Genomic DNA, 14,155 nt, shown 5'->3' with positions numbered 1-14,155 from the left:
GTGTGGCCATAGAAATATATATCAGAAGACATCTGCTGTAGTAACAAGTCTACCAGGCAGGACTGGACTGGCCATCTGGCACACCGGCAAATTGCCCCAGCACCACACACTCAATGCTGCAGTATGCAGCTAGCCGATCGCACGTCATGGAAATGTAGTGTGCAGCCATACATATCCAGCCATCGGTCGCAATTACGTAATCAGGCGGCCACTGAGCTTAAAGAAGGTTGCATTTGCATGCTTTTTAACAGTATAACTAGGGATATCCATACAATTACATCCTATGTAGGTGATGTTGAATAATTTGCTACCGTACTCAGAATACCCTATTTTCTCCATGCAGTTTATGTGACTCCTGCAATTTTTCAAAACTACTTATGTTAAATTTGGCTTCAGAGCAAGATTTTTTTGTTTGTAATAGAGATGAGTCTAGTTGTGCAATAAATCTTCCAGCAGTTTTTCTCCTACTGGCTCTGTGTAAATTCTGTCCCTTCATCTAATGCAAAAAAAAAAAGAAGTTTGGAAATCTGAAGAGCTTTTATGAATTGTGTTACTGATGTATCACCAAACAGTGAAGAATCGTATGTATCCTATGTATGTGACTGTTCTGATGATTCAGTGGAAATGTATATAATGTAGAAAGTATATAACTGTTCTAAGTATATTTAACTGTGGTTTTTCTCATGTAAAAAATAGAAGTCCTTTTGTCAAATACTTGTGAAGCTCAGAAGTTTCCATCACTGATGAGGATTGCACAATGTACTTTATTGAGGATAACGACAATTACTTGCAAAAACTCTTAATTTTAGTACGTTGTAGTTTTTAATATAGTGGTTTTACTGTAAGACACCATTTAAACAATAAAAAATATTTTATTCTGTTGGAAAAGAATAAAGAAACAGCTTAACCATGAAAAGTGTATTGTTATTTCCTGATGTATGTTGGAGCATGTGGACGAATTGTTCTGACAAAGGCTTGCTGCATTTCAGTAGAGGTAGTAGGGTAAGAAGTGAAATACAAAGTCAATTTTATTTCTAGCTCAAATAACTAAAAAAAACTTGTTTGATGCAGAAAATGAAAAATAAGATACTTTGTTTATAAAATGAAGACTAGGGGAATTTCCATGGGCTTCAAAGTTGGCATCCCAATCCCTTATGTAATAAATTGCATCATTCCGAATTCTCTGCTAATGTTTATGTTCATTTGATTATTCCATGGATACTTGAGTGTTAGTAAGTAAAAAAGCAAATATTTACTCTGTTAAATACATTACCTTCATGCTTCCAGTTGATGAATTCTAGTTTTTCTTCTTCTAGAATTTTTTTTTCTAGTCCCGTAAACCCATGGATAAAACAATCTAACAAACAAATCTACACGTATGCAACTTTAGCCAGGTAGCACTTTAAAACATCCAGCCAAATGGACATAAATGATCAAGATTTACAATTTACCTTCACCGGGAAGAAGTTATTAAAACGTCTTCTTTGCAAGCTTATTTTGTGCTTCAGAAAAGAGCAGTCATGCATTTTTCCCCCCAAAATGCTCTGAAGATGGCAGGAACCTCCCCCATTGAAAATATTGCACTGAATTTCATTTTGAAACAAAAAAACCTTTCAAATTTCATCCAAGCTAGAAGGTCAGGAAACAAAATGCGTTGTCCGAAAAGGAATACACCAACAACAAAACAAAACATTTTCTGAATAGATGTTGCTTGCTCGATTCTACTGGATTCTTGGCAGCGTGAGGATGTTAAAGGTTTCTACTTCATGTCATGTATGTGTGACTTTATACATATAAACCACCACAGTGATGACCCACCCAACTCTTTCACAATCTGGTAAACCCCAGCAAACCCAACTACTTGCAGAATTTTGCAAGATTTTTTTCTTGGTTTAAGGTAAATGTCTTGCTTTCTTCTTTTGGGAATGTGGCCCGGGCAATACAAGGATACAACCGACAGATCCTTTGATCACATGCTCTTTGCATGAGTTGGTTATGACTATTAGGCCACTGCTAAAAATTACACTTAACATTCAGATTGTAGGGAGGAATCCAGTTTTGAAATGTAGAAACCGTTCATGAGGCTGGACCAAATTCAGACTAAAAGTTTCTCTTTATTGGTAACGCATCAATTAAAACTATGCCACAATGTCAAGGTAACCCAAACCTCTCAATTACAACAACAAAGGTCACCTGCACACCTGACTCGTTTCGTCCATATAGGTTATTAAATGGTTGGTGAGAGTCTACTTTAAGTTGAATTGCTGAATTGACTCCATGATTCTCTCCAATGAAGTTGCACTGATATCAATTACGGTACTATGATTTTTCAGCCATGCATCACACAATGGAAATAATCCTTATCCTCAATTGTGCTCCTTACCTTAAATATGAATTAGCATTGAGAATATCCATTAATGTTAAGGTCTAAGGGAGATCCTCCATATACAGCATAAACACACGGGTAAGGTGTGTGTATGGGGCAGTCGGTAATACACCACCAGCTCATAAATAAAAATAATACATGTCTTTGGGTACCTGGTGTGCATCACGTAGAATCAGATTATACTTGAATAAACTGGGCAGTTTAATTGCTATATCCCAGAATGTTAAAACAAATCTTCATTTCTCATCTACACTTGCTTAGGTAGCAATACTAGTTTATTGACTGTCATACAGCTGCCCTCTAGTGGTCATCAAATGATCTGTCATATCACAGCTTCATTGTAATTACTGGAAAATAGTTTATGCTTTCTTTCTTTCCTTTTTTCTTTTTCTCTCTCTCTTTCTGACTCTCACATTCACTTCTGATTTTCTTTATTCTCCACTCCCCTTCTCCATTCCTCTCTCTGTCTTTTGTTCTCTCACACAAGTTGGACAATTGTTTAGACTCAAGATCATAATTTTTAAATTTCTATCTTTTAATTATATATATATATATATATATATATATATATATATATATATATATATATATATATATATAATCATGCTGTTGCTCTATCTGTAACATTGACATCACATCATTGCAGACACAGAGCAGTGGTTGGTGTATCTCACTGTGTGCTTCCTCTACTAGGGCTCTCTTCCGCAACTCCGCTACTCTTGGGGGTGCTAGGAATTGCACAGGACATAATGAGTTACTCAGTTATATATCCCACATACTACAGAAAAGTACCAGGTAGGTTTGCCCTGTCCCTGTTTGACCAGGACAATCCAGGAATAAGGAGTACAAGAGTTACCATTCTTTCTCAAGGATATCACCCGGCTGGCTGTTTCCAAATAGAAATGGAGATGACGTTCAGCACAGTCACGTAAAGTCACATTACTTGACCCAGAGGTAGGAGCACAGCAGCAGTGTGTTAGTGTCTGGGTATATGTGTTAGTGTGTGTGTTAGTGTGAGTGTCTGGGCATGTGTGATTGTCAAAGTGTGTTTTAGTGTCTAGGTATGTGTGTGGTGTGCTAGTGTTTGTGTTAGTGAGAGTATCTCTGTGTGTGTGGGTGCCAGGTATGTGTGTGTGTTAGTGTATTGTGGAGATTCCAAAATTTAAAAAAATTAAAATCAATAATTGCATAATGATGCATACGATTTCCCCCAAGTACATATGTTTCCCCCAAGTACAGCTGTAAATGCATAATTGAGGAGCAGGATACAAAAGGGAAGCTGCACATCTCTAAAGTGATAGAGACCATAATATGTTGAAATTTTACCTAATGAAAGATAATTGCACTATTTACTCCATCACAATCCATGCTTTATACTCAGGGTCATTTTTTATGTGGAGCAAAAAGAGCAATGACTCAGAGCCTAGACCTTAGGCCCCGAAACAGATGCCCTTTGGAACTCAGTTATGCACGTGAGCAGTGTCAGCATGTTACCTAAACGAGGGACAATCACTATCATAGGATCAGAACAGGCTTATAGCCGCAGTGGCAACAGGGTGTAGGGCCCACTGTGGGAGGCTCGGCCAGGGCCCCATTATTATGAAAGATGGCCCTGAATACACTGAGTCACATGATCATGTTTTTGCACTTGTATTTGTTGACTGCATTAACAAATCTTCAAATGAAACATTAGTGTTACTAACTGTGTTTTAAGGACTTACACAGTTACCAACAGTTCTAACAACCTGGCTTCACATGTTCCAGCAAAAGCATGGTGTCCAAATCTTCAAATGTGTCTTTTCACCTGATATGTTGGCGAATTAAAATAAATACAATGATTTTGGCTTAAACGCTAATACATCTTTCCCGGTGAGCCTGCATGAAAGGGTTAAAGCGCAAGCTGGACAATCCAAAATGTTCTTTGACAGACTTTTTTCTGCCTGTATATGGAAGCAAGCGTAGGACTAGGACACATTTGCGTCACGGGTAGGGGAGGTGTCTTGATTTACGAGGTTTATAATAAGAGCTTCCACTGAGCGATCTTAAATCTTCTACCGACAGGAGGATGAATTTAACACCCCAAAAACCATAGCATCTCTGCTGTGGAAAATGAAAAGCAGTTCCATTCCTCATCTGGTTAAGTTACTGGAAAATGCCAGGTCCTATCAGGATTCACATAAAGTAGTCTCTCTGAAATTGTATCTCTACGATAATGCTGGTGCAGTAGAAATCATGGTGCCCTTTTAGTATGGTCAGCTAATTGGCTTTCCACTCATAAGAGCATTTTGGCAAAACTCCACCGGTACAAGGATATTCTAAAACGTCTACGCTAAATGCCAGGCCATCTTTTTATAAGTGAGACTCAATACTAAACCATATCACATGAGGTCCTTCCGAAATGATAAATACATATGTGTACGTTGGACATGGGTTTATCAAACAGGCAACCCAACATTGTGCATATTTATACAACAACATAGGTTGGTACAGGCAGAGGTCAGAAGAAGACAGAATGGGTCCTAGGCCTACAGGGTGATTACATTATATGTTGTCCACTATTAAGGGGGTACCTTCACAGATTTGTTAGGGGATTACATTTTTGGATGATAAAGATGTGATATGTTACGTCATACTGTTCGTGATGCTTAAATCTTTCTGATTGTACCAAATGAGCTCATAACACTCAATAATCAGAGATGGCAGCAGAGTAGTTGGAAACGACACCGTTATATAAATTACTAACATGCCTAGTAGGACTTTCAGTGCGGAATTCAATTATGGTTTTATCGTAATGGTGACAGATGCCCTTTAAAATAAGGCTTTTTAAAAGTGTCCATAGACAAGCAGAGTTGCCCCCACTTATGGATTTTAACTCACTGGCACAGGCAGGTAGACAAAATCACTTTGCAATTTTTTTTTCTTCCTCTGGTTATTGCAATTTTTTGCTATTATACTAGAACACAATGTCATAAATGTAATGCGCTGCAAATTTCCCAGAAGTATACAGATTCAAAATGCCCTTTCCTTTGAAAATCATGTGTTTACATTTTATTACAAGCGTAACAATATAGTAATGAATACAATATATGTAAAATGATATTTTCTGAGGTCTGTGAGACAAATTAAATAGAGTCATATTTCTCACATCTGTATCAAAGAAAATGATGTCCAGATTTGCAGAAATATATCTCGGAGGGTGTCATATAAAATTCAGTTTAGAGACAAACATACGCAGTTGGTTTGCGAGTGAAAAGAATTCTGCATGCTGGATGTACTTTGGATTTCTCTGGCATTTGATAGCTGCGGCTTTATATGACTCTTCTGAATAACCTTTAGGTGTCTCGTATGAAGAAGCTGCTATTGTGTTCGGGGAGATACATGTTGTCATAATGGTTAAAGCTTTGACTCCTTTGGGATACATTCTTTTCATGCTTAAACACCTGTTTCTCGTCAAGAAATGTAAGAAATACTGTTGCTTGCGTCAACACGCTGGGATGCCACTTATGACCTGATGTGAAATATGAAGACTTCTTGTGGATAAACAACATAAAAAAAGAGAAATGGATGAGAGTATTGGTGGAGAAATGAGATGGAAGTGAAAGAAAAAAATAGTGAGGGAGGAAAGACACCGAGCTGCGACACATACAGGGGTTGGGTGTTAAATTGCTTTCTGTTGTCCCAAATCCTAACTGACCCCCCCATGTCTATGCTATCTCTTTCTATCTAGCCGTCATAGCAATGCTCCTTGTGTATAGAAATGTATGTACTATGGTAATTAATTATATCTAAAGGTAAAGGTTATAATAAGGGTGACCTCTCCTCTTTGCTCAAATTATATATAAGAAAATTAAATATCTTAATGAAAGCTTCCACAGCAATGTACTCAGTATTTCTAATGAACAAGAATGGTTTTATTGTTTATATTCTATATGTTTGCTCTGTTTGGTTAATAAACTCCAGCTAGATCTTGTTAGGTGGCTTTGTGTCTGTGGAGCTTTTACAAAGAAGCCGGGGAGTCCATGCAGAGTTTATGTCGATTACAGATCCATCCCATGACATTAAATGGGAAGTCGGTCTCTTGCTTACAGGGACAGTTTAGTGTCCCTCGCAACCTTGCTCACAAAGAACGTACATGAAAGCATGTTGTAAGTACTTTAATATAGATTCTTCAACCTGTAAAAATAAATGAAGAATGACTTACCTTCAGGAGAAGCCTCAGCACCAGAGCTGCAGTACAACAGTCCCTCCATTGTCCTGTCTTCATGACACATTGGCTGCCAAGCACTGGAAGGTAAACACCGGAGAGTCCCTTTCATGGTGCTCAATTTAGAAACTCACGGAGTGAAAAAAAGGATGCTCAATTTACAAACTCACTGGCTCACTGGTATTGGCTAGCGGTTTAAAATGCATAATAAAATCAAGGAGTTGAGAGGTTCATCTCACCTGCGAATTCATGGTTTACTGAATCATCTTCTAAATCAGAATAGCACACTGAATTCTAGTATACTAGTAGAGCATATCAAACGACATATATGTAGTACACATTTCACTATTACCGTAGTTAGTTTATCCTGTAAGTAGTGTGAGCTTGCTGACAAATTGCAAAGCACCACTACGTGCAAACTTCTAATTGATCCATTACTGAATCAACTAGAATGAGTATGCAGGGCTGTGTGTATATCAAGCAACTTTTTGGATGCTAGTTGTTGGAGAACCTTAGAAGGTCAGGAGATGTAATAATTGAGGCGGCCAGAGCTCTTCTCCGTAAGGGATAGGAGATACTGGTTTGTTACCTTTCTCTCTAGTTATTGGCTTCACACATTGATTTGTATAGCATCATCGTATTTTGCTGCAAAATATTATTTCTGCTTTAAAAATCAATAAATAATAATTTCCCCTGTAAAGCAGATAAATAAATTAGGCAATTCCACTGATTGGTGTGAAAGGCCCGCCGGAGATCCAATAAAACCCACCTGCTGCTATAACCAAATTAAATCGGATTTGTAGTCAGCTGGTCTTTGGCAACCAAGGCCAAAAAACCACTCCTTGGTGCTCATGGTTTTTTTTCTATTTTAGATAGCATTATCTTTTTACACAATTAGTGTGTGTTTACAGAATTTAATTTACAAACATATTTTTTGCTTTGCTGTTTGTTACTGGTTTATCTAAAAATGATTGCACCTTTCAGGGTAGTGGAACACTGTAATATACCTAAACCCAGCAAACATTCTGAGCTCTCTGAAATATATGACAAATCAGGAGAAGAAAGAGGGGCAACAAAGATTTGAGTCCTGATAGGGCGATCCACCACTAGTAAAGCTGGACGGGCTGCCACCTTTTCAGACATGTCTTCTTAGGAAGAATATGCCACTGCTTGGCTCCCCCTGATTCAGGTGCCGCAGGCTGACCTTGAGTTCCTCATGTAAGCTGCCAAGCTGAAGGGGTGTTATAGCCATCTCAGCTTCAGATCACACTCCAGACTGAGCCAAGTGTTGATCTTGGGTAGTGAGTGAGCCATATATGAAGTGAAAAGCAGAGACACACAAAGAGATAGGTTAAAATGTCAAATCTAAAAGTGAAATCATATCCTCTTTCAATGCCTCCAGTTTGTAATGTATCATCCGCCACAAGCTACAAAGGTTTGGAGTGACCTTGTCAAAGTGAGAGCACCAGGGTGTTATAGACCTGAAGCAGATGCTTCACTGGGAGATTATTAGGTAACGTTCACATTTCTATGATACAGCTTGACTTGCTATCATGATGGTTTGTATGCTACTGAAGTAAAATGTATTACAACACAATATTTTATTAGTTTATTTTCAAGTTAAAAATTATGATGAGTCGAAGGTGTACTTTGGGCTAATTTTTTCATCCATAGATTCAGTACATAACCATTTGCTCAGTAGAATGAAAATGTTTGATAAATAATCATCATGAAGGCTGTCAGGTTGGCACAATGAGATTTGCAATCCTTGTTCTTTGATTATTAAACACAAACCCGATTAAAATATAACTTAACTCTCATTTTAATAACATTCTCCCTTTCTGGACTCTTCTCAATGTGAGAACGAAGGATACGTCTTCTCTGCCTCATGGCATTACTTTACAGTTTCCTGATTAGTGGAACTTGATAACTGAGTTTCTCATATTTGTTGGCTAAGATCATTTCTCAAGGTGCTTGTGTAACTGATTCATCAGTATTTCTGCTGATACCACTTGCTATTAATATACATGTTCCCTTTGGATGTTGTTGCCTTTGAAGCAAGAAGAAACAAAAGAATAAGACATATAGCAGGAAATACTTCTGGGGTCCTTTCTAATTTTTTGGGAACTTGCGTAAAATAGCAACAGCTAATAAGAGCTTGGATTTGGATACACGGTCCATCATATCATGTGTTCTATTGAATATGGTCATCTAAAATAATCAGAAATGTTAATTACTGGGACAGCGTCTATGGTTCATTAATTAAGTGCAAAGGTGGTCAAAATATAAGCCCAAGTTTGGCTAGTCTGTAGTATACACCTTTACTTATGGAAGATGGTCTGACTTGGCCTTAGACTCGCTGGGCATTTTTAATAAGTTATTAAATTACCCTAAGATGCTGAATGGGTTGTCATAAAGAATCTTCTCGCTGTATTGCATTTTGTGCGATAGTTAATACAATGCCTGTTTTTTGAGAAATCAGGAACCAGCCATTTCTTTTACCCTTGCTGTAAGCTTTACTTTTGTTAGTGAAGCCCACAAGTGTCAACCTAACCAGAGAGTCTATCCAGAAGGAGCCGCAGTTTCACGGAGGAAAGACATATACCGCATCTTGATTTACCACAGGTCCTACAAGTAGCAAAACACATCAATTACAATTGTTGATTTATTTTTAACTGGACTTTCAGGATTTGGCGAAAAGCAGGAAAATGAAAACTGTATTTAACCCTCAGCTTTGCTATTATCGGTGTGGACTTTAGTTAGAGCCATGTGTATGGGGTGTACACAACAATGATACATTCGCAAAATGTAAACCCCCCCATTCTCTAAATTCTTAAACAATGTTCGGCAGTGAAGAGTTATTTTCTTGTGCTTATGAAAAGCAAAATGACAGGTGACCTATTAATCTGCCTTGACTTGACATCATCAAAGGGCACAAGCCACAACGTTACAGCACAATTTCAACAAAAATGACATTTATTTCTTGGAAAAAGTTCTAATTATGGTTATGTTGAATTCTGAGAAACGCTGTTCTACCCCAATATCTATGAGGATGTTAGCCACACATGATTATTAATACACTGTTTATTTCAAGTGTTGTCTATAATATTGACCCTATAACAATGGTCCCTTAATATGTCAGCTGTGATTTTTGGGTGATTGCTCCATTAATAGCATACATCGTGACTGTAGGGAAAATTGAGGTTTCCATGTATGTGGAGCCACTGTCTACTACAGCGAATACGTAACAGCTTGATCACAGACTTATTGTGGTATTTATCATGACTACTCCGGGATATTCATTTTCCATAATTATGACTGGAAATTTGCAGCTTCTAAAAATGGCAACTTCTAAAAATGGCAAAGTAACCCAACTGCGCTGAAAAAGGAACATTAGCATGTGCAATGTATTACACATACAGGATGTAGTTTTATGCACAGTGACATTCTGCATATCTGAATGTCTGTAACAGCATTGGAAATGTATTTGGTGTCCAGTGAAATACATGTTAATTATGCTCGGGTATGCTCTGGTCATTGGTGTGTGTCACTCGATTCATTATGTTCACGGACAGTCTAGTTATTGGTACAGGGCCGCACAGACATTGGTGTAAATGCTGATGGGCCCCGGTACCTGGACCTATTTATCAATTGCAGAGGGCATTTAAAGATTTAGTTTGTAGAGCGCTTTGTTTAAATGCCAGGTTTTTTTTTCCTGCTCAAAAATAAATGACATATGTATCTAGAAGAGACAATGGGCAAGTTAAAGGAACACTCATTTTTCTTCCTGGTCTGCTCTTCCTCTTCTATTCTCTCTTGTGTTCATCTTCTGTCTTCTTTTCCGCCCTCTATTGTCTTGCTTATCTCCCTCTCTCCCCCTTTCCCTCTCTCTCTCTACTCTCTCGTTCCTCTGTTTTCATCTCCATCCTGCAGGAGGTGTGCGAGGCTGCCAGATAGTTCCATGATCCTGAGGTAGTAGCTCCTCACAAAGTAGATGGGTGAGAGTTTGTGTGCGTCTGTCTCCGGCTGTATTTTAGAGTGAGTGTTAGAGTGAGTGTATGCGTTTGTTAGTACTTGTGCGTGTTTGTCGGCGGTGCTGGTGGTCACTTGGCTTTACACGACACGGGTCAGAAGGTGCTAGCCCTCCCCTGCTTAGCTGCCCACCATGATAAACAGAAGTAGGCTTCAAGAAACATAGTTATTATACCGTGTTTAGCTAGTTAGGGGTAACTGACACAGGATTTTGCATAACTAATTTCTTTAATTAAAGCAATCTATAGCTTTGTTTATCAGTTTAATTGTTTGGATATATCTATTCTAGTTACACATATGAAGCAGGCAACAATATGTGTGTATTCCCACTGGCTAAAAAATAATGAAAAAAGTCAAAATTGTGTGATATTGTATTGACGTAAACTTGATTTATATCACTGACCGCAGTTTATCCTCTTAGCTTCCATTATAAAATGCTAACACGTCAAGAACTTTTTACCTGCCATGCTGATAATTATACAGAGGGAGTCTGACACTTTACCAGTTTCCACTGCTTATCTCAGCGGGATTTTATGATATTGGCTACTTTGCCATTCTTATAATTTTATAATTTTGACAGCAGTAAAAGGATATTGCTGTGCAGCTGTATTGTTTTATTCCATAGAGACGTACACTCCTTCTTCATCTAGAAATAAACTTTTCAGAAATATAGAAACAATGAATAAAAACATTAAGAAAATGTGAAATCCTCATTCACTATTCTAGAATGCAGTTAAACACCAATAACACGTTTTAGGTAAGTATCTGTAGACCATGTTTTATGGTGATAAACAAGGAAGTCTATACAGTAAGAAGCAACTTTACCTGGTTCCAGAGGTAGTCAGAGGTAGTCCAGGTAGCCAGAGGTAGTCCCGTACAAACACTTTTTACTTGAGTGATGAACCCTTGATGTCCGGGCCAGACCCACCAAACCAATTTAACCAAGCCATTGCCACGCAACCTAAACCAAAACTGGGTGCGTCAACAGGGCAATGACTACCAAACTAGACACAGTAAATAACATAATTAATTAACATGAATAAATGACAAAAAATGAAACCACCCCTAAGCTTACAAGGTTATCCAGGTACCACCAACACAGGGGAGGACTACCCGGATGCCCAACCCCAGGCCCAACCCCAGGCTCTAAGCACCACCAGCAAGGAACCTCCCATCAAAATGCCACCAAATGCTCTCCCCCAGAGCATTCACCCCCTAGATGCCTGGTAAGCTTCCGCCCCTGACTGTGACAAAATTAACCGCCCAACCAACATCACAAACCATAGGGAGGGATGGTGGGACACAAAATGGCCCCTAAACTAATGACACCTACCCTTAAATAACGTCCCAAAACTCCATCCCCAAAACTCAGCACATGGCAGGTCAAAAGGTTAAAGGAACTTATTTAACATTATTTTTACTTTTGGGATTGTCCATAAAAAAAGGCTTGGCAGTTTTGTTGAAAAAAAGATAATACCTTTAATTTAAAGATTACAGCAAATGATGACTGACGTGTGTAAAGGTGTGTAACCACATGACATCCCTAGACACTTTTTAATGTAAACCAGCAGCACTCATAGGTGTCCCTGGTCCCAGTGGTAAACTGGTTTTCATATTCTAAACTGTTGAGAAGGTGGCATCAATCTACTCATGGAGATAATTAATCAGTTATGGGGAAAATATCACAGGAATCATGATTATCGATTAATTTATCCCCCTACCTGACTACAAAGACGAAACCTTCAATTGTGTTGGTGAGGATAAGGTGAAAATAGGGCAACCACATAAATCATTTTTTTGTAGGACACTATAAATACCCAACAACATTTCAGGTAAGGATAAGGTGACAATTACATCTAGTTAACCCCTTAAGGACAATAGGCGGTCCCTAAACCCATTGAAAACAATGCATTTTGAGCCCGTATATATGTACGGGCTTTGTCATTAAGGGGTTAAGATGGCCGATAGCATGACCACATAAACCATTCTTGTGTTTGAAGGTATGACGAGAGACGAGGAAGGGGCCAAAGCATGAAGTGGCCATGGCTGGATCTGGAAGTTGGTGGGCTTTGTAAGCAGATCATAGCAAATGTGGAAAAGAGCAGGTCAAGGTTTCAGATTTACGGTTAATTTACAAAGAAACATTTACTTTTCTTGTATACCTTACAATTCCAGAATGATATCCCTGACTAAACCAAATTCTAACAATGATAAAAATAAAATAGAAAATGTCAATTAAAACAGAAAAGTTATAATCATAAATATGAAAAACAATATTCATTTTTGCAATTCATCAAATCATGTTCTGTAATAACATAGCCTCTTCAGCTATCTTCATTCTGGGAAATTATTGATTTTCCCTATAACAATGTTTTTCATGAATCCAGGTTTAACTGCCTAACATCAAAGTAGATTATTATAGCGCTAAAGCTAGTTTAGGGATAAACTATTTGAAAAAAGGGTTGTATCAAATAACGTATACATAAATTACTATTTACATTAGAAAATGTGTCTTAGAACGGCTTATGATATCTTTATACAAAGACGTTCCAAATTCCATTTAATATTTAAATGTGGGCTAGACAATTTGTAGCAAAGAAGAATAAAAAGGGATATAATTGGTTATTTTCCCTATTAGCACTGCTATACGACATGTAATACTTGATATTTAGACTTGCGCACATAGACCAAAAATGGTTTGGACAAAATTTTTGTTTCATTTTAGGTCCATTTGTTTTATAACAATGAATTTTGTCTCTTGCTCATTCTCACTCATTCTCACTCGCTCTCTCAACGTCTCCCTACCTCCTCAGCTTCTCCATCTCCTTCTCGGCAGATCCTGTCCTCCTTCACTGCTCCTCTGCTTCTCCTCCTCCGTTTCCGCCTGTATTATTCTCTCGTCTTCCTCAACAGGATGAAGTCTCTGCTAACATTATGGGTTCAACCTCTCGCTCATTCCTCCAATCAGTCTACTGATATTTGGTACAATTGCTTGAAAAACGTTTACTTTTATTGAATTTTCTAGGTGTTTCTGAAAGAATCCAATGTGGAGCAAGCAAGTTGCACACTTCATGATGTCATCGTGGAAGAGCAAGTATATGTAAAAAGCTGTGTACACCCATAAAAAGTGAAGCAAACTGTCAACATTGTTTCTTTCTGTTCACTATTACCATAGCAATCGCCTAGTGCTGAGGCATTAATGGCCTACTAGCCTGCATAAAAATCACATTTACAATTGCTTTAAAAAAAATATAGATTTTGTTTACTTGTTTCATTCATAAATGTTCACTGAGAATTAAAGAGAATGAGATAAAGGTGGAAACAGCACAACATAGTGTAATATTATTAACTCTTTTTGTGGAGCTTGTGTATATGAATATGTTTTTTGACAAACTGGTAGAACTGGTAATACACCAACCGTTCCTTTTTTCTCTAGTTACATTTTTAGAACGCAGTGTATGTAAAGTGGGTCATTTTCAGGGACTGCAGTACGCGTTCACTCATGATAGAAAGACAACAAGACAACACGGATG

Source organism: Spea bombifrons, chromosome 5, assembly GCF_027358695.1.
Source record: "Spea bombifrons isolate aSpeBom1 chromosome 5, aSpeBom1.2.pri, whole genome shotgun sequence".
NCBI lineage: Eukaryota > Metazoa > Chordata > Amphibia > Anura > Pelobatidae > Spea > Spea bombifrons.
The sequence above is the reverse complement of the archived record's forward strand: the minus strand, read 5'-3'. Positions refer to the sequence as shown.